This window comes from Hyla sarda, unplaced genomic scaffold (genome assembly GCF_029499605.1).
Source record: "Hyla sarda isolate aHylSar1 unplaced genomic scaffold, aHylSar1.hap1 scaffold_1195, whole genome shotgun sequence".
In the NCBI taxonomy this organism is placed as follows: domain Eukaryota; kingdom Metazoa; phylum Chordata; class Amphibia; order Anura; family Hylidae; genus Hyla; species Hyla sarda.
In genome coordinates this window covers 20,001-42,500 of record NW_026607818.1, presented here as the reverse complement: position 1 = coordinate 42,500, position 22,500 = coordinate 20,001, and the positions used below count along the sequence as shown (strand labels likewise).

The following is a 22,500-nucleotide window of genomic DNA, read 5'->3' as shown; positions in this document are numbered from 1 at the left end:
TATGTGGCCACAGTGTACAGAGATCTGAACCCTGTAATGCAGTGTTTCCCAACCTTTTTCGGCTTTGCGGAGCCCCTCCGGAAATTTTTTATTTGCGGGGCACTCCGACCGAAGTTGACGAGCAAAAAAAAAAAAAAAAAAAAAAAAAAAAGGAAAACCGTCGCAGACACTTTTAAACACCAACTCACAAATGATGTCTTCTCTAATCAGGGTCATTCCCATTTCTTCTCCATCTGGTCCGGGCCATCATGACAATTTCTTCCAGTCTCAATTCTTCACCGTTAAATCTGCAAAACAAACCTATTAAGCTCCGTACTTTTTTTTTTTTTTACATGGGTGTACAGAGGGGTGTACATGGGTGACAGAGGGGTGTAGACGAGTGTTCATGGGTGACAGAGGGGTGTAGAGGAGTGTACATGGGTGACAGAGGGGTGTAGAGGAGTGTACATGGGTGACAGAGTGGTGTAGAGGAGTGTACATGGGTGTACAGAGGGGTGTAGAGGAGTGTACATGGGTGACAGAGGGGTGTAGAGGAGTGTACATGGGTGTACAGAGGGGTGTAGAGGGGTGTACATGGGTGACAGAGGGGTGTAGAAGAGTGTACATGGGTGACAGAGGGGTGTAGAGGAGTGTACATGGGTGACAGAGGGGTGTAGAGGAGTGTACATGGGTGACAGAGTGGTGTAGAGGAGTGTACATGGGTGACAGAGGGGTGTAGAGGAGTGTACATGGGTGACAGAGGGGTGTAGAGGAGTGTACATGGGTGACAGAGGGGTGTAGAGGAGTGTACATGGGTGACAGAGGGGTGTAGAGGAGTGTACATGGGTGACAGAGGGGTGTAGAGGAGTGTACATGGGTGACAGAGGGGTGTAGAGGGGTGTACATGGGTGACAGAGGGGTGTACATGGGTGACAGAGGGGTGTAGAGGAGTGTACATGTTTGACAGAGGGGTGTAGAGGAGTGTACATGGGTGACAGAGGGGTGTAGAGGAGTGTACATGTTTGACAGAGGGGTGTAGGAGTGTACATGGGTGTACAGAGGGGTGTACATGGGTGACAGAGGGATGTAGAGGAGTGTACATGGGTGACAGAGGGGTGTAGAGGAGTGTACATGGGTGACAGAGGGGTGTAGAGGAGTGTACATGGGTGTGCAGAGGGGTGTAGAGGAGTGTACATGGGTGACAGATGGGTGTAGAGGAGTGTACATGGGTGACAGAGGGGTGTAGGGGAGTGTACATGGGTGACAGAGGGGTGTAGAGGAGTGTACATGGGTTACAGAGGGGTGTAGAGGAGTGTACATGGGTGACAGAGGGGTGTAGAGGAGTGTACATGGGTGACAGAGGGGTGTAGAGGAGTGTACATGGGTGACAGAGGGGTGTACATGGGTGACAGAGGGGTGTAGAGGAGTGTACATGGGTGACAGAGGAGTGTACATGGGTGACAGAGGGGTGTAGAGGAGTGTACATGGGTGTACAGAGGGGTGTAGAGGAGTGTACATGGGTGTACAGAGGGGTGTAGAGGAGTGTACATGGGTGACAGAGGGGTGTAGAGGAGTGTACATGGGTGACAGAGGGGTGTAGAGGAGTGTACATGGGTGACAGGGGTGTAGAGGAGTGTACATGGGTGACAGGGGGCGTCGGGGGTGAAACCCAGAAACCCTGTACTCCGCCCCAGAAACCCTGTACTCCGCCCCAGTGACCCTGCGCTCCGCCCCAGTGACCCTGTACTCCACCCCAGTGACCCTGTACTCCACCCCAGTGACCCTGTACTCCGTCTCAGAGACCCTGTACTCCGTCTCAGAGACCCTGTACTCCTCCCTAGCAGGGCCGGTGTTAGGGCGAGGCAAACCAGGCAATTGCCTAGGGCCCCCATACCCAGGGGGCCCCCTGCCGGCTGGTCAGTAAGGGGGGGGGGAACTGTTTTAAAGTGGCTGCAGCGTTGGCTGCTTGTTAAAGATTAGCAGCCCGGCTGCGGCCACTTTAAAATAGTGACCAGCTCCAGGCCCCGTGCCCGCAGGGGGCCCCCCGTCACATTCGGGACATCCCTGTGTCCCGAAAAATCTTTTCAGGACACAAGGATGCCCCGATTACCTCATAGCGGCCCCGCGTTAACTTTAAAAGTGCAGGGGCCGCTGGGAGGAAGCGCATGCACGGACGTCACTGACATCCCGTGTGTGCGCCCATAGCAACAGCGGAGTAGAGCAGTGAGGAGGACGCGCGGGTATGGGAAGTGACCTGCGCTCATCTTCAGTGTTCCGACCGACGCACCCGGGATCTACTGCTATGGCCCATAGGCCTAGATCGTGACCCAGGAGCGGTGGTCGGAACACTCAAGTGGGGCAGTACACAGGCATACAGCCTCCAGCCATACTGTATATTACTGAAGGCAGTATGTCTGTGGGGGAACTATAACGCACCTAATGTGGGGGAATATACCGCACCTAATGTGGGGAACTATACTGCACCTAATGTGGGGTAACTATACTGCACCTAATGTGGGGTAACTATACTGCACCTAATGTGGGGGAACTATACTGCACCTAATGTGGGGGAACTATACTGCACCTAATGTGGGGGAACTATACTGCACCTAATGTGGGGGAACTATACTGCACCTAATGTGGGGGAACTATACTGCACCTAATGTGGGGGAACTATACTGCACCTAATGTGGGGGAACTATACTGCACCTAATGTGGGGGAACTATACTGCACCTAATGTGGGGGAACTATACTGCACCTAATGTGGGGGAACTATACTGCACCTAATGTGGGGGAACTATACTGCACCTAATGTGGGGGAACTATACTGCACCTAATGTGGGGGAACTATACTGCACCTAATGTGGGGGAACTATACTGCACCTAATGTGGGGGAACTATACTGCACCTAATGTGGGGGAACTATACTGCACCTAATGTGGGGGAACTATACTGCACCTAATGTGGGGGAATATACTGCACCTAATGAGGGGGAATATACTGCACCTAATGAGGGGGAATATACTGCACCTAATGTGGGGGAATATACTGCACCTAATGTGGGGGAATATACTGCACCTAATGTGGGGGAATATACTGCACCTAATGTGGGGGAATATACTGCACCTAATGTGGGGGAATATACTGCACCTAATGTGGGGGAATATACTGCACCTAATGTGGGGGAATATACTGCACCTAATGTGGGGGAATATACTGCACCTAATGTGGGGGAATATACTGCACCTAATGTGGGGGAACTATATTCCCCTAATGTGGGGGAACTATACTCTTTACCTAATGTGGGGTACTATACTGCCAACCTAATGTGGGGGAGCTATACTGCCTACCTAATGTGGGGGAGCTATACTGCCTACCTAATGTGGGGGAGCTATACTGCCTACCTAATGTGGGGGAGCTATACTGCCTACCTAATGTGGGGGAGCTATACTGCCTACCTAATGTGGGGGAGCTATACTGCCTACCTAATGTGGGGGAGCTATACTGCCTACCTAATGTGGGGGAGCTATACTGCCTACCTAATGTGGGGGAGCTATACTGCCTACCTAATGTGGGGGAGCTATACTGCCTACCTAATGTGGGGGAGCTATACTGCCTACCTAATGTGGGGGAGCTATACTGCCTACCTAATGTGGGGGAGCTATACTGCCTACCTAATGTGGGGGAGCTATACTGCCTACCTAATGTGGGGGAGCTATACTGCCTACCTAATGTGGGGGAGCTATATTGCCTACCTAATGTGGGGGGGGGGAACTATACTGCCTACCTAATGTGGGGGGGGGGGAACTATACTGCCTACCTAATGTGGGGGGAACTATACTGCCTACCTAATGTGGGGGGAACTATACTGCCTACCTAATGTGGGGGGAACTATACTGCCTACCTAATGTGGGGGGAACTATACTGCTTACCTAATGTGGGGGGAACTATACTGCCTACCTAATGTGGGGGATCATAATGCCTACCTAATGTGGGGGGAATATACTCTTTACCTAATGTGGGGGATCATACTGTCTACCTAATATGGGGGGACTATACTCAGTGGCGTTGCTAGGGTTGGTGTCACCCGGTGCGGTAGAAAAGGGTGTCACCCCCATACCTACCCCCCCCCCCAGTAAGTTTTTAGCCTGTTGTGACAGACACCCCTGTTGTAGCGCATTGTGAGAAATTCCAGTATAATAATCAGATATACCAGTTGCCACAGAATAGGAAAGTGTTAAAGAAGTTTTCACCATTTAAATATACAGCTCCCAGAATTACTTAAAGGGGTACTCCACTGGAAAACATTTACTTTTATATCAACTGGTGCCAGAAAGTTAAACAGATTTTCAAATGACTTCTATTTAAAATCTTAATACTTACAGTACTTATAAGCTGGTGTATGCTCCAGAGGAAGTTGTGTAGTTCTTTCCAGTCCCACCACAGTGCTATTTGCTGACACCTCTGTCCATATCAGGAACTGTCCAGAGCAGGATAGGTTTGCTATGGGGGATTTGCTCCTACTATGGACAGTTCTTGACATGGACAGAGGTGTCAGCACAGAGCACTGTGGTCAGACAGAAAAGAAATTAAAAAAGAAAATAACTTCCTGTGAATCGCTTATACAGCAGCTAATAAGTACTGGAAGGATTAAGATTTTTAAATAGAAGTAATTTACAAATCTGTTTAACTTTGTAGCACCAGTTGATTAAAAAAAATGTTTTCCAGTAGAGTACCCCTTTATGCAGTGGTGAGGTTATGGTGGGGGTTGTAGTTACACTGACCTAACTGTAGAACTGACAAGCGACTACAGCTCTGATAGGACATAGAGAGGAGAATTCACAATGGTATCAGTGACTACAGGTGACGTCATCTCTATAGTGAGGAGAATACACAATGGTATCAGTGATTACAGGTGACGTCTTCTCTATAGTGAGGAGAATACACAATGATATCAGTGACTACAGGTGACGTCTTCTCTATAGTGAGGAGAATACACAATGATATCAGTGACTACTGGTGACGTCTTCTGTATAGTGAGGAGAATACACAATGATATCAGTGACTACAGGTGACATGTTCTCTATAGTGAGGAGAATACACAATGATATCAGTGATTACAGGTGACGTCTTCTCTATAGTGAGGAGAATACACAATGATATCAGTGATTACAGGTGACGTCTTCTCTATAGAGAGGAGAATACACAATGATATCAGTGACTACAGGTGACGTCTTCTCTATAGTGAGGAGAATACACAATGATACCAGTGACTACAGGTGATGTCTTCTCTATAGAGAGGAGAATACACAATGATATCAGTGACTACAGGTGACGTCTTCTGTATAGTGAGGAGAATACACAATGATATCAGTGATTACAGGTGACATCTTCTCTATAGTGAGGAGAATACACAATGATATCAGTGATTACAGGTGACATCTTCTCTATAGTGAGGAGAATACACAATGATATCAGTGATTACAGGTGACATCTTCTCTATAGAGAGGAGAATACACAATGATATCAGTGACTACAGGTGACGTCTTCTCTATAGTGAGGAGAATACACAATGATATCAGTGACTACAGGTGAAGTCTTCTCTATAGTGAGGAGAGTACACAATGATATCAGTGACTACAGGTAACGTCTTCTCTATAGTGAGAATACACAATGATATCAGTGATTACAGGTGACGTCTTCTCTATAGTGAGGAGAATACACAATGATATCAGTGACTACAGATGACATCTCTATAGTGAGGAGAATACACAATGATATCAGTGATTACAGGTGACGTCTTCTGTATAGTGAGGAGAATACACAACGATATCAGTGATTACAGGTGACGTCTTCTCTATAGTGAGGAGAATACACAACGATATCAGTGATTACAGGTGACGTCTTCTCTATAGAGAGGACAATACACAATGATATCAGTGATTACAGATGACGTCTTCTCTATAGTGAGGAGAATACACAACGATATCAGTGATTACAGGTGACGTCTTCTCTATAGAGAGGACAATACACAATGATATCAGTGATTACAGGTGACGTCTTCTCTATAGTGAGGAGAATACACAATGATATCAGTGACTACAGATGACATCTCTATAGTGAGGAGAATACACAATGATATCAGTGATTACAGGTGACGTCTTCTGTATAGTGAGGAGAATACACAACGATATCAGTGATTACAGGTGACGTCTTCTCTATAGTGAGGAGAATACACAACGATATCAGTGATTACAGGTGACGTCTTCTCTATAGAGAGGACAATACACAATGATATCAGTGATTACAGGTGACGTCTTCTCTATAGTCTTCCCTTATCTAATTCAGATGGTACATACCGCCAGGACTTGTTCCAGCTAAAACTTCTGTCTGTAGAATGTGACGCCCAGACGTCTCCTCACTATGTCAGCGCATTCTCATCCTCTATATGAAAACAATTATTATTATAAACCTGACAGACACTGTATCCTCTAAATATAATACTACTATACAGTATACTCTTTGATTATAAACCTTCCATACACTGTACCCACTGAATATAATACTACCACACACTGTACATTCTGAATATAATACCAACACATACTGTACACTCTGAATATAATACCAACACATACTGTACCCCTGAATATAATACCGCCACACACTGTACCCTCTGAATATAAATCTGCCACATACTGTACCCCTGAATATAATACTACCACACACTGTACATTCTGAACATAATACCAACACATACTGTACACTCTGAATATAAATCTGCCACATACTGTACCCCTGAATATAATACCGCCACACACTGTACCCTCTGAATATAAATCTGCCACATACTGTACCCCTGAATATAATACCGCCACACACTGTACCCTCTGAATATAAATCTGCCACACACTGTACCCACTGAATATAATACACCACACACTGTACCCACTGAATATAATACTACCACATACTGTACCCTCTAAATATAATACTACCACAAACTGCGCCCTCTGAATATAAATCTGCCACATACTGTACCCCTGAAAATAAATCTGCCACATACTGTACCCCTGAATATAAATCTGCCACATACTGTACCCCTGAATATAATACCGCCACATACTGTACCCCTGAATATAATACCGCCACATACTGTAGCCTCTGAATATAATACCACCCACTGCACCCTCTGAATATAATACTTAGAGATGAGCAAACTACAGTAAATTCAACTCGTCACAAACTTCTCGGCTCGGCAGTTGATGACTTTTCCTGCGTAAATTAGTTCAGCTTTCAGGTGCTCCGGTGGGCTGGAAAAGGTGGATACAGTCCTAGGAGACTCTTTCGTAGGACTGTATCCACCTTTTCCAGCCCACCGGAGCACCTGAAGGCTGAACTAATTTACGCAGGAAAAGACATCAACTGCCGAGCCGAGAAGTTCGTGACGAATCGATGTTCGCTCATCTCTAATAATACTACCACAAACTGCGCCCTCTGAATATAATACTACCACAAACTGCGCCCTCTGAATATAACACTACCACCGACTGCCCCCTCTGAATATAATACTACAACCCAATGCCCCCTCTGAATATAATACTACCACAAACTGCACCCTCTGAATATAATACTACCACAAACTGCGCCCTCTGAATATAATACTACCACCCACTGCGCCCTCTGAATATAATACCACCACAAACTGCGCCCTCTGAATATAATACTATCACAAACTGCGCCCTCTGAATATAATACTACCACAAACTGCGCCCTCTGAATATAATACTACCACCGACTGCCCCCTCTGAATACTACAACCCAATGCCCCCTCTGAATATAATACTACCACAAACTGCGCCCTCTGAATATAATACTACCACAAACTGCGCCCTCTGAATATAATACTACCACCCACTGCGCCCTCTGAATATAATACCACCACAAACTGCGCCCTCTGAATATAATACTATCACAAACTGCGCCCTCTGAATATAATACTACCACAAACTGTGCCCTCTGAATATAATACTACCACAAACTGCGCCCTCTGAATATAATACTACCGCAAACTGCCCCCTCTGAATATAATACTACCGCAAACTGCCCCCTCTGAATACTACCGCAAACTGCCCCCTCTGAATATAAAACTACCACAAACTGCCCCCTCTGAATATAATACTACCACCCACTGCGCCCTCTGAATATAATATTACCACAAACTATGCCCTCTGAATATAATACTACCACCCACTGCGCCCTCTGAATATAATACCACCACAAACTGCGCCCTCTGAATATAATACTACCACAAACTGCGCCCTCTGAATATAATACTACCACCCACTGCGCCCTCTGAATATAATACTACCACAAACTGTCCCCTCTGAATATAATACTACCACAAACTGTGCCCTCTGAATATAATACTACCACCCACTGCGCCCTCTGAATATAATACTACCACCCACTGCGCCCTCTGAATATAATACTACCACAAACTGCCTCCTCTGAATATAATACTACCACAAACTGCCCCTCTGAATATACTACTACCACAAACTGCGCCCTCTGAATACTACCACAAACTGCCCCCTCTGAATATAATACTACCACCCACTGCGCCCTCTGAATATAATACTACCACCCACTGTGCCCTCTGAATATAATACTACCACCCACTGCGCTCTCTGAATATAATACCACCACAAACTGCGCCCTCTGAATATAATACTACCACAAACTGCGCCCTCTGAATATAATACTACCACAAACTGCGCCCTCTGAATATAATACTACCACAAACTGCGCCCTCTGAATATAATACTACCACCCACTGCGCTCTCTGAATATAATACTACCACAAACTGCCCCCTCTGAATATAATACTACCACAAACTGCGCCCTCTGAATATAATACTACCGCAAACTGCCCCCTCTGAATATAAAACTACCACAAACTGCCCCCTCTGAATATAATACTACCACCCTCTGCGCCCTCTGAAAATAATACTACCACAAACTGCCCCCTCTGAATATAATACTACCACCCACTGCGCCCTCTGAATATAATACTACCACAAACTGCGCCCTCTGAATATAATACTACCACAAACTGCGCCCTCTGAATAAAATACTACCACCCACTGTGCCCTCTGAATATAATACTACCACCCACTGCGCCCTCTGAATATAATACTACCACAAACTGTGCCCTCTGAATATAATACTACCACCCACTGCGCCCTCTGAATATAATACTACCACAAACTGCCCCCTCTGAATATAATACTACCACAAACTGCGCCCTCTGAATATAATACTACAACCGCAGTAACACCCCTCAACATCCGTTAGCTGATGCTATTACCACAGGAGGGGGGTATTGGTGGTGTTGCTAGTGGATGATGGGGGTGCTACTACTGGGAGGGTGTTGCTGGAGGATGATGAGGGTGCTACTGGCCATCCCCCTGGCAGTATCACCCCCATCATCCATCGGCAGGATCGTCCTCCTTGCAGGAGTACCTCCATCATCCACCATCAGGATCTGCTGATGGGGGTGCTGCTGGGGGGGGGGGGGTGTTGCTGGTGGATGATGAGGGTGCTACTGCCAGGGGGGAGCATTAGGTAGGCAGCAGTTCCCTCACATTAGGTAGGTAGCAGTTTCCTCACATTAGGTAGCATCTTTTCCCCACATTAGGCAGCATAAATTCCCCACATTTGGTACCAGTTCCCCCACATTAGGTAGGTACCAGCTACCCCACATTAGGTAGCACAGATTCCCAACATTAGGTAGCAGTTTCCCCACATTAGGTAGCACAGATTCCCCACATTCGGTAGCATAGACTCCCCACATAAGGTAGCATAGACTCCCCACATTTGGTAGCACAGATTCCCCACATTTGGTAGTAGTTTCCCCACATTAGGCCGCAGGTTCCCCACAATGGGTCAAAGTCTCCCAACAATGGATCGATGGTTCAACCCCCCCTCCCCCCACACATACACAAAAAACAAACACATACACAGAGAGACACACACACAGTCAGAGAGACACACACTCACAGAGTCACACACACACACACAGAGCCACACACTCACACACACACAGAGCCACACAGTCACACACACACACACACACACACACACACAGAGTCACACAGTCACACACACAGAGTCACACACACACAGAGTCACACAGTCAAACACACACAGAGTCACACAGTCACACACACACACACAGAGTCACATACACACACACAGAGTCACATACACACATAGTAACACACACACAGAGTCACACACAGTCACACACACACAGAGTCACACAAACACACACAGTCACATACACACACACAGTGTCACATACACACACACAGTCACATACACAGAGTCACATACACACACACACAGAGTCACATACACACAGTGTCACACACACACAGAGTCACACACACACACAGAGTCACACACACACAGTCACACACACACAGTCACACACACAGTCACACACACACAGTCACACACACAGTCACACACACACACAGTCACACACACAGAGTTACATACATACAGTCACACACACACACACACAGTCACATACACACACAGAGTCACATACACACAGTCACACACACACAGTCACATACACACACAGTCACATACACACACAGTCACACACACACACAGTCACACACACAGTCACACACATAGTCACATACACAGTCACACACAGAGTCACATACACAGTCACACACAGAGTCACATACACACAGTCACACACACACACAGTCACATACACAGTCACACACACATTCACACAAACACACACACACAGAGTCACACACACACACATAGTCACATACACACACAGAGTCACATACACACACAGAGTCACATACACACACAGTCACATACACACACAGTCACATACACACACAGTCACACACACACACAGAGTCACACACACACACTGTCACACACACAGAGTCACATACACACACAGTCACACACACACAGAGTCACACACACACACACAGTCACATACACAGAGTCACATACACAGTCACACACAGTCACATACACAGAGTCACATACAGTCACACACACACACAGTCACACACACACAGAGTCACATACACACAGTCACACACACACAGTCACACAGAGTCACATACACAGTCACATACACACACAGAGTCACACACACAGTCACACACAGAGTCACATACACAGAGTCAAATACACACAGAGTCACATACACACAGTCACACACACACAGAGTCACATACACACAGTCACGCACACACAGAGTCACATACACACAGAGTCACATACACACACAGAGTCACATACACACACAGAGTCACACACACACACAGAGTCACACACACACAGAGTCACATACACACAGTCACACACACAGAGTCACATGCACACACACAGAGTCACATACACACAGAGTCACATACACACATAGTCACATACACACAGAGTCACATACACACAGAGTCACATACACACAGAGTCACATACACACAGAGTCACATACACACAGTCACACACACAGAGTCACACACACACACAGAGTCACACACACAGTCACACACACACAGTCACACACACACACAGTAACACACAGTCACATACACACAGTCACATACACACAGAGTCACATACACACAGTCACACACAGTGTCACACACACACAGTGTCACACAGAGTCACATACACACACAGTCACACACACACAGTCACACACACACAGAGTCACATACACACACACACAGAGTCACATACACACAGAGTCACACACACACATAGTCACATACACACAGAGTCACATACACACAGAGTCACATACACACAGTCACACACACAGAGTCACACACACACACAGAGTCACATACACACACAGTCACATACACACAGTCACATACACACAGAGTCACATACACACAGTCACACACAGTGTCACACACACACACACAGTGTCACACACACAGAGTCACACACACACACACAGTGTCACACACACAGAGTCACACACACACACAGAGTCACACACACACAAAGTCACATACACACAGAGTCACATACAGTCACATACACACAGAGTCACATACACACAGAGTCACATACACACAGTCACACACACAGTCACACACACACAGTGTCACATACACAGTCACACACACACAGTGTCACATACACACACAGTGTCACACACACACAGTCACACACAGAGTCACACACACACAGAGTCACATACACACACAGAGTCACATACACACAGTCACATACACACAGTCACATACACACAGTCACACACACAGTCACATACACACACACAGACTCACACACACACAGAGTCACATACACACACACAGACTCACACACACACAGAGTCACATACACACACAGTCACACACACACACATAGTCACATATACACAGTCACACACACACACAGAGTCACATACACAGAGTCACACACACACAGTCACACACACAGTCACACACACACAGTCACACACACAGTCACACACACACACAGTCACACACACAGTCACACACACAGTCACATACACACAGTCACACACACACAGTCACACACACACAGTCACATACACACAGTCACACACAGTCACACACACAGTCACATACACACAGTCACATACACACAGTCACATACACACAGTCACATACACAGTGTTACACACAGAGTCACACACAGAGTCACATACACACAGTTACACACACACAGAGTCACACACACACAGTCAAATACACACAGAGTCAAATACACACAGAGTCACATACACACAGAGTCACATACACACAGTCACATACACACAGTCACACACACACAGAGTCACATACACACAGTCACACACACACAGAGTCACATACACACAGTCACACACACACACACACAGTGTCACACACACAGAGTCACATACACACACACAGAGTCATATACACAGAGTCACACACACACAGAGTCACACACACACAGAGTCACATACACAGAGTCACATACACACACAGTCACATACACACACAGTCACATACACACACAGTCACACACACACAGTCACACACACAGAGTCACACACACACACTGTCACACACACAGAGTCACATACACACACAGTCACACACACACACACACACACAGAGTCACACACACACACACAGTCACATACACAGAGTCACATACACAGTCACACACAGTCACATACACAGAGTCACATACAGTCACACACACACACAGTCACACACACACAGAGTCACATACACACAGTCACACACACACAATCACACACACAGAGTCACATACACACAGAGTCACACACACAGTCACACACAGAGTCACATACACAGAGTCAAATACACACAGAGTCACATACACACAGTCACACACACACACACAGAGTCACATACACACAGTCACGCACACACAGAGTCACATACACACAGAGTCACATACACACACAGAGTCACACACACACACAGAGTCACACACACACAGAGTCACATACACACAGTCACATACACAAAGTCACATACACACAGTCACACACACAGAGTCACATACACAGAGTCACATACACACACACACAGAGTCACATACACACAGAGTCACACACACACATAGTCACATACACACAGAGTCACATACACACAGTCACACACACAGAGTCACACACACACACAGAGTCACACACACACAGTCACACACACACACACAGTAACACACAGTCACATACAAACAGTCACATACACACAGAGTCACATACACACAGAGTCACATACACACAGTCACACACAGTGTCACACACACACAGTGTCACACAGAGTCACATACACACACAGTCACACACACACAGTCACACACACACAGTCACACACACACACAGAGTCACACACACAGAGTCACACACACACAGAGTCACACACACACAGAGTCACATACACACAGAGTCACATACACACAGAGTCACATACACACAGTCACACACACAGTCACACACACAGTCACACACACACAGTGTCACATACACAGTCACACACACACACAGTGTCACATACACACACAGTCACACAGAGTCACACACACACAGAGTCACACACACACAGAGTCACATACACACACAGAGTCACATACACACAGTCACATACACACAGTCACACACACAGTCACATACACACACACAGACTCACACACACACAGAGTCACATACACACACAGTCACACACACACAGAGTCACATACACACAGAGTCACATACACAGTCACACAAACACAGTCACATATACACAGTCACACACACACACAGAGTCACACACACAGAGTCACACACACACAGTCACACACACACACAGTCACACACACACACACACAGTCACACACACAGTCACACACACAGTCACACACACAGTCACACACACACAGTCACACACACACAGAGTCACATACACACAGTCACACACAGAGTCACACACACAGAGTCACATACACAGTGTTACACACACAGTCACACACAGAGTCACATACACACAGTTACACACACACACAGAGTCACACACACACAGAGTCAAATACACACAGAGTCAAATACACACAGAGTCAAATACACACAGAGTCAAATACACACAGAGTCACACACACACAGAGTCACACACACACAGTCACACACACACAGTCACACACACACAGTCACACACACAGAGTTACATACATACAGTCACACACACACACACAGTCACATACACACACAGAGTCACATACACACAGTCACATACACACACAGTCACATACACACAGTCACATACACACAGTCACACACACACAGTCACACACACACAGTCACACACACACAGTCACACACACAGTCACACACACAGTCACACACACACAGTCACACACACACAGTCACACACACACAGTCACACACACAGTCACACACAGAGTCACATACACAGTCACACACAGAGTCACACACACAGTCACACACAGAGTCACATACACACAGTCACACACACAGTCACATACACAGTCACACACACATTCACACAAACACACACACACAGAGTCACACACACACACAGAGTCACATACACACACAGAGTCACATACACACACAGAGTCACATACACACACAGAGTCACATACACACACAGTCACATACACACACAGTCACACACACACACAGTCACACACACAGAGTCACACACACAGAGTCACACACACACAGAGTCACACACACACAGAGTCACATACACACAGAGTCACATACACACAGAGTCACATACACACAGTCACACACACAGTCACACACACAGTCACACACACACAGTGTCACATACACAGTCACACACACACACAGTGTCACATACACACACAGTCACACAGAGTCACACACACACAGAGTCACACACACACAGAGTCACATACACACACAGAGTCACATACACACAGTCACATACACACAGTCACACACACAGTCACATACACACACACAGACTCACACACACACAGAGTCACATACACACACAGTCACACACACACAGAGTCACATACACACAGAGTCACATACACAGTCACACAAACACAGTCACATATACACAGTCACACACACACACAGAGTCACACACACAGAGTCACACACACACAGTCACACACACACACAGTCACACACACACACACACAGTCACACACACAGTCACACACACAGTCACACACACAGTCACACACACACAGTCACACACACACAGAGTCACATACACACAGTCACACACAGAGTCACACACACAGAGTCACATACACAGTGTTACACACACAGTCACACACAGAGTCACATACACACAGTTACACACACACACAGAGTCACACACACACAGAGTCAAATACACACAGAGTCAAATACACACAGAGTCAAATACACACAGAGTCAAATACACACAGAGTCACACACACACAGAGTCACACACACACAGTCACACACACACAGTCACACACACACAGTCACACACACAGAGTTACATACATACAGTCACACACACACACACAGTCACATACACACACAGAGTCACATACACACAGTCACATACACACACAGTCACATACACACAGTCACATACACACAGTCACACACACACAGTCACACACACACAGTCACACACACACAGTCACACACACACAGTCACACACACAGTCACACACACACAGTCACACACACACAGTCACACACACACAGTCACACACACACAGTCACACACACAGTCACACACAGAGTCACATACACAGTCACACACAGAGTCACATACACAGTCACACACAGAGTCACATACACACAGTCACACACACAGTCACATACACAGTCACACACACATTCACACAAACACACACACACAGAGTCACACACACACACAGAGTCACATACACACACAGAGTCACATACACACACAGAGTCACATACACACACAGAGTCACATACACACACAGTCACATACACACACAGTCACACACACACACAGTCACACACACAGAGTCACACACACAGAGTCACACACACACACTGTCACACACACACACTGTCACACACACAGAGTCACATACACACACAGTCACACACACACACAGAGTCACACACACACACACAGTCACATACACAGAGTCACATACACAGTCACATACACAGAGTCACATACAGTCACACACACACACAGTCACACACACACAGAGTCACATACACACAGTCACACACACACAGTCACACAGAGTCACATACACAGTCACATACACACACAGAGTCACACACACAGTCACACACAGAGTCACATACACAGAGTCAAATACACACAGAGTCACATACACACAGTCACACACACACAGAGTCACATACACACAGTCACGCACACACAGAGTCACATACACACAGAGTCACATACACACACAGAGTCACATACACACACAGAGTCACACACACACACACACAGAGTCACACACACACACACAGAGTCACACACACACAGAGTCACATACACACAGTCACACACACAGAGTCACATACACACACACAGAGTCACATACACACAGAGTCACACACACACAGTCACATACACACAGAGTCACATACACACAGAGTCACATACACACAGAGTCACATACACACAGTCACATACACACAGTCACACACACAGTCACATACACAGTCACACACACATTCACACAAACACACACACACAGAGTCACACACACACACAGAGTCACATACACACACAGAGTCACATACACACACAGAGTCACATACACACACAGAGTCACATACACACACAGTCACATACACACACAGTCACACACACACACAGTCACACACACAGAGTCACACACACAGAGTCACACACACACACTGTCACACACACACACTGTCACACACACAGAGTCACATACACACACAGTCACACACACACACAGAGTCACACACACACACACAGTCACATACACAGAGTCACATACACAGTCACATACACAGAGTCACATACAGTCACACACACACACAGTCACACACACACAGAGTCACATACACACAGTCACACACACAGTCACACAGAGTCACATACACAGTCACATACACACACAGAGTCACACACACAGTCACACACAGAGTCACATACACAGAGTCAAATACACACAGAGTCACATACACACAGTCACACACACACAGAGTCACATACACACAGTCACGCACACACAGAGTCACATACACACAGAGTCACATACACACACAGAGTCACATACACACACAGAGTCACACACACACACACACAGAGTCACACACACACACACAGAGTCACATACACACAGTCACACACACAGAGTCACATACACACACACAGAGTCACATACACACAGAGTCACACACACACAGTCACATACACACAGAGTCACATACACACAGAGTCACATACACACAGAGTCACATACACACAGTCACATACACACAGTCACACACACAGAGTCACACACACACACACAGTCACACACACAGTCACACACACACAGTAACACACAGTCACATACACACAGTCACATACACACAGAGTCACATACACACAGTCACACACAGTGTCACACACACACAGTGTCACACAGAGTCACATACACACACAGTCACACACACACAGTCACACACACACAGAGTCACATACACACACACAGAGTCACATACACACAGAGTCACACACACACATAGTCACATACACACAGAGTCACATACACACAGAGTCACATACACACAGAGTCACATACACACAGTCACACACACAGAGTCACACACACACAGAGTCACACACACACACACAGTAACACACAGTCACATACACACAGTCACATACACACAGAGTCACATACACACAGTCACACAGTGTCACACACACACAGTGTCACACAGAGTCACATACACACACAGTCACACACACACAGTCACACACACACAGAGTCACACACACAGAGTCACACACACACAGAGTCACACACACACACAGAGTCACACACACACAAAGTCACATACACACAGAGTCACATACAGTCACATACACACAGAGTCACATACACACAGAGTCACATACACACAGTCACACACACAGTCACACACACACAGTGTCACATACACAGTCACACACACACAGTGTCACACACAGTGTCACACACACAGTCACACACAGAGTCACACACACACAGAGTCACACACACACAGAGTCACATACACACAGTCACATACACACAGTCACATACACACAGTCACATACACACAGTCACACACACAGTCACACACACACACACACAGACTCACACACACACAGAGTCACATACACACACAGTCACACACACAGAGTCACATACACACAGTCACACACACACATAGTCACATATACACAGTCACACACACACAGAGTCACATACACAGAGTCACACACACACAGTCACACACACACAGTTACACACACACAGTCACACACACACAGTCACACACACACACAGTCACACACACAGTCACACACACAGTCACATACACACAGTCACACACACACAGTCACATACACACAGTCACACACAGAGTCACACACACAGTCACATACACACAGTCACATACACACAGTCACATACACAGTGTTACACACAGAGTCACACACAGAGTCACATACACACAGTTACACACACACAGAGTCACACACACAGTCAAATACACACAGAGTCAAATACACACAGAGTCACATACACACAGAGTCACATACACACAGAGTCACATACACACAGTCACACACACACAGTCACACACACACAGTCACACACACACAGAGTCACACACACACAGAGTCACACACACACAGAGTCACATACACACAGTCACACACACACACACAGTGTCACACACACAGAGTCACATACACACACACAGAGTCATATACACAGAGTCACACACACACAGAGTCACACACACACAGAGTCACATACACAGAGTCACATACACACACAGTCACATACACACACAGTCACACACACACACAGTCACACACACACAGTCACACACACAGAGTCACACACACACACTGTCACACACACAGAGTCACATACACACACAGAGTCACACACACACACACAGTCACATACACAGAGTCACATACACAGTCACACACAGTCACATACACAGAGTCACATACAGTCACACACACACACAGTCACACACACACAGAGTCACATACACACAGTCACACACACACAATCACACACACAGAGTCACATACACACAGAGTCACACACACAGAGTCACATACACAGAGTCAAATACACACAGAGTCACATACACACAGTCACACACACACACACAGTCACATACACACACAGTCACACACACAGTCACATACACAGAGTCACATACACAGTCACACACAGTCACATACAGAGTCACATACAGTCACACACACACACAGTCACACACACACAGAGTCACATACACACAGTCACACACACACACAATCACACACACAGAGTCACATACACACAGAGTCACACACACAGAGTCAAATACACACAGAGTCACATACACACAGTCACACACACACACAGAGTCACATACACACAGTCACGCACACACAGAGTCACATACACACACAGAGTCACACACACACACACAGAGTCACACACACACAGAGTCACATACACACAGTCACATACACAAAGTCACATACACACAGTCACACACACAGAGTCACATACACACACACACAGAGTCACATACACACAGAGTCACACACACAGTCACATACACACAGAGTCACATACACACAGTCACACACACAGAGTCACACACACACACAGAATCACACACACAGTCACACACACACACACAGTAACACACAGTCACATACACACAGAGTCACATACACACAGTCACACACAGTGTCACACACACACAGTGTCACACAGTCACATACACACACAGTCACACACACACAGTCACACACAGAGTCACACACACACACAGAGTCACACACACACAGAGTCACATACACACAGTCACACACAGAGTCACATACACACAGAGTCACATACACACAGAGTCACATACACACAGAGTCACACACAGTCACACACACACAGTGTCACATACACAGTCACACACACACAGTGTCACATACACACACAGTCACACACAGAGTCACACACACACAGAGTCACACACACACAGAGTCACATACACACACAGAGTCACATACACACAGTCACATACACACAGTCACACACACAGTCACATACACACACACAGACTCACACACACACAGAGTCACATACACACACAGTCACACACACACAGACTCACATACACACAGAGTCACATACACAGTCACACACACACATAGTCACATATACACAGTCACACACACACAGAGTCACATACACAGAGTCACACACACACAGAGTCACATACAGTCACACACACACACACAGTCACACACACAGAGTCACATACACAGAGTCAAATACACACAGAGTCACATACACACAGTCACACACACACACACAGTCACATACACACACAGTCACACACACACAGTCACACACACAGAGTCACACACACACACTGTCACACACACAGAGTCACATACACACACAGAGTCACACACACACACACAGTCACATACACAGAGTCACATACACAGTCACACACAGTCACATACACAGAGTCACATACAGTCACACACACACACAGTCACACACACACAGAGTCACATACACACAGTCACACACACACACAATCACACACACAGAGTCACATACACACAGAGTCACACACACAGAGTCAAATACACACAGAGTCACATACACACAGTCACACACACACACAGAGTCACATACACACAGTCACGCACACACAGAGTCACATACACACACAGAGTCACACACACACACACACACAGAGTCACACACACACAGAGTCACATACACACAGTCACATACACAAAGTCACATACACACAGTCACACACACAGAGTCACATACACACACACACAGAGTCACATACACACAGAGTCACACACACACAGAGTCACATACACACAGAGTCACATACACACAGTCACACACACAGAGTCACACACACACACAGAATCACACACACAGTCACACACACACAGTCACACACACACACACAGTAACACACAGTCACATACACACAGAGTCACATACACACAGTCACACACAGTGTCACACACACACAGTGTCACACAGTCACATACACACACAGTCACACACACACAGTCACACACAGAGTCACACACACACACAGAGTCACACACACACAGAGTCACATACACACAGTCACACACAGAGTCACATACACACAGAGTCACATACACACAGAGTCACATACACACAGAGTCACACACAGTCACACACACACAGTGTCACATACACAGTCACACACACACAGTGTCACATACACACACAGTCACACACAGAGTCACACACACACAGAGTCACACACACACAGAGTCACATACACACACAGAGTCACATACACACAGTCACATACACACAGTCACACACACAGTCACATACACACACACAGACTCACACACACACAGAGTCACATACACACACAGTCACACACACACAGAGTCACATACACACAGAGTCACATACACAGTCACACACACACATAGTCACATATACACAGTCACACACACACAGAGTCACATACACAGAGTCACACACACACAGAGTCACATACAGTCACACACACACACACAGTCACACACACAGAGTCACATACACAGAGTCACACACACACAGTCACACACACACAGTCACACACACACAGTCACACACACACACAGCCACACACACACACACACACAGTCACACACAGTCACACACACAGTCACACACACAGTCACACACACAATCACACACACAGTCACACACACAGTCACACACACACAGTCACACACACACAG

General features: G+C 46.4%; 1 protein-coding gene across 2 annotated transcripts in view; it reads right to left on the bottom strand.

Moving 5' to 3' along the window:
• The window catches only part of CACNG5 (calcium voltage-gated channel auxiliary subunit gamma 5), a 60,384-nt gene that overhangs the window by 28,976 nt on the left and 8,908 nt on the right, over positions 1–22,500 (bottom strand). The window lies entirely within an intron of this gene.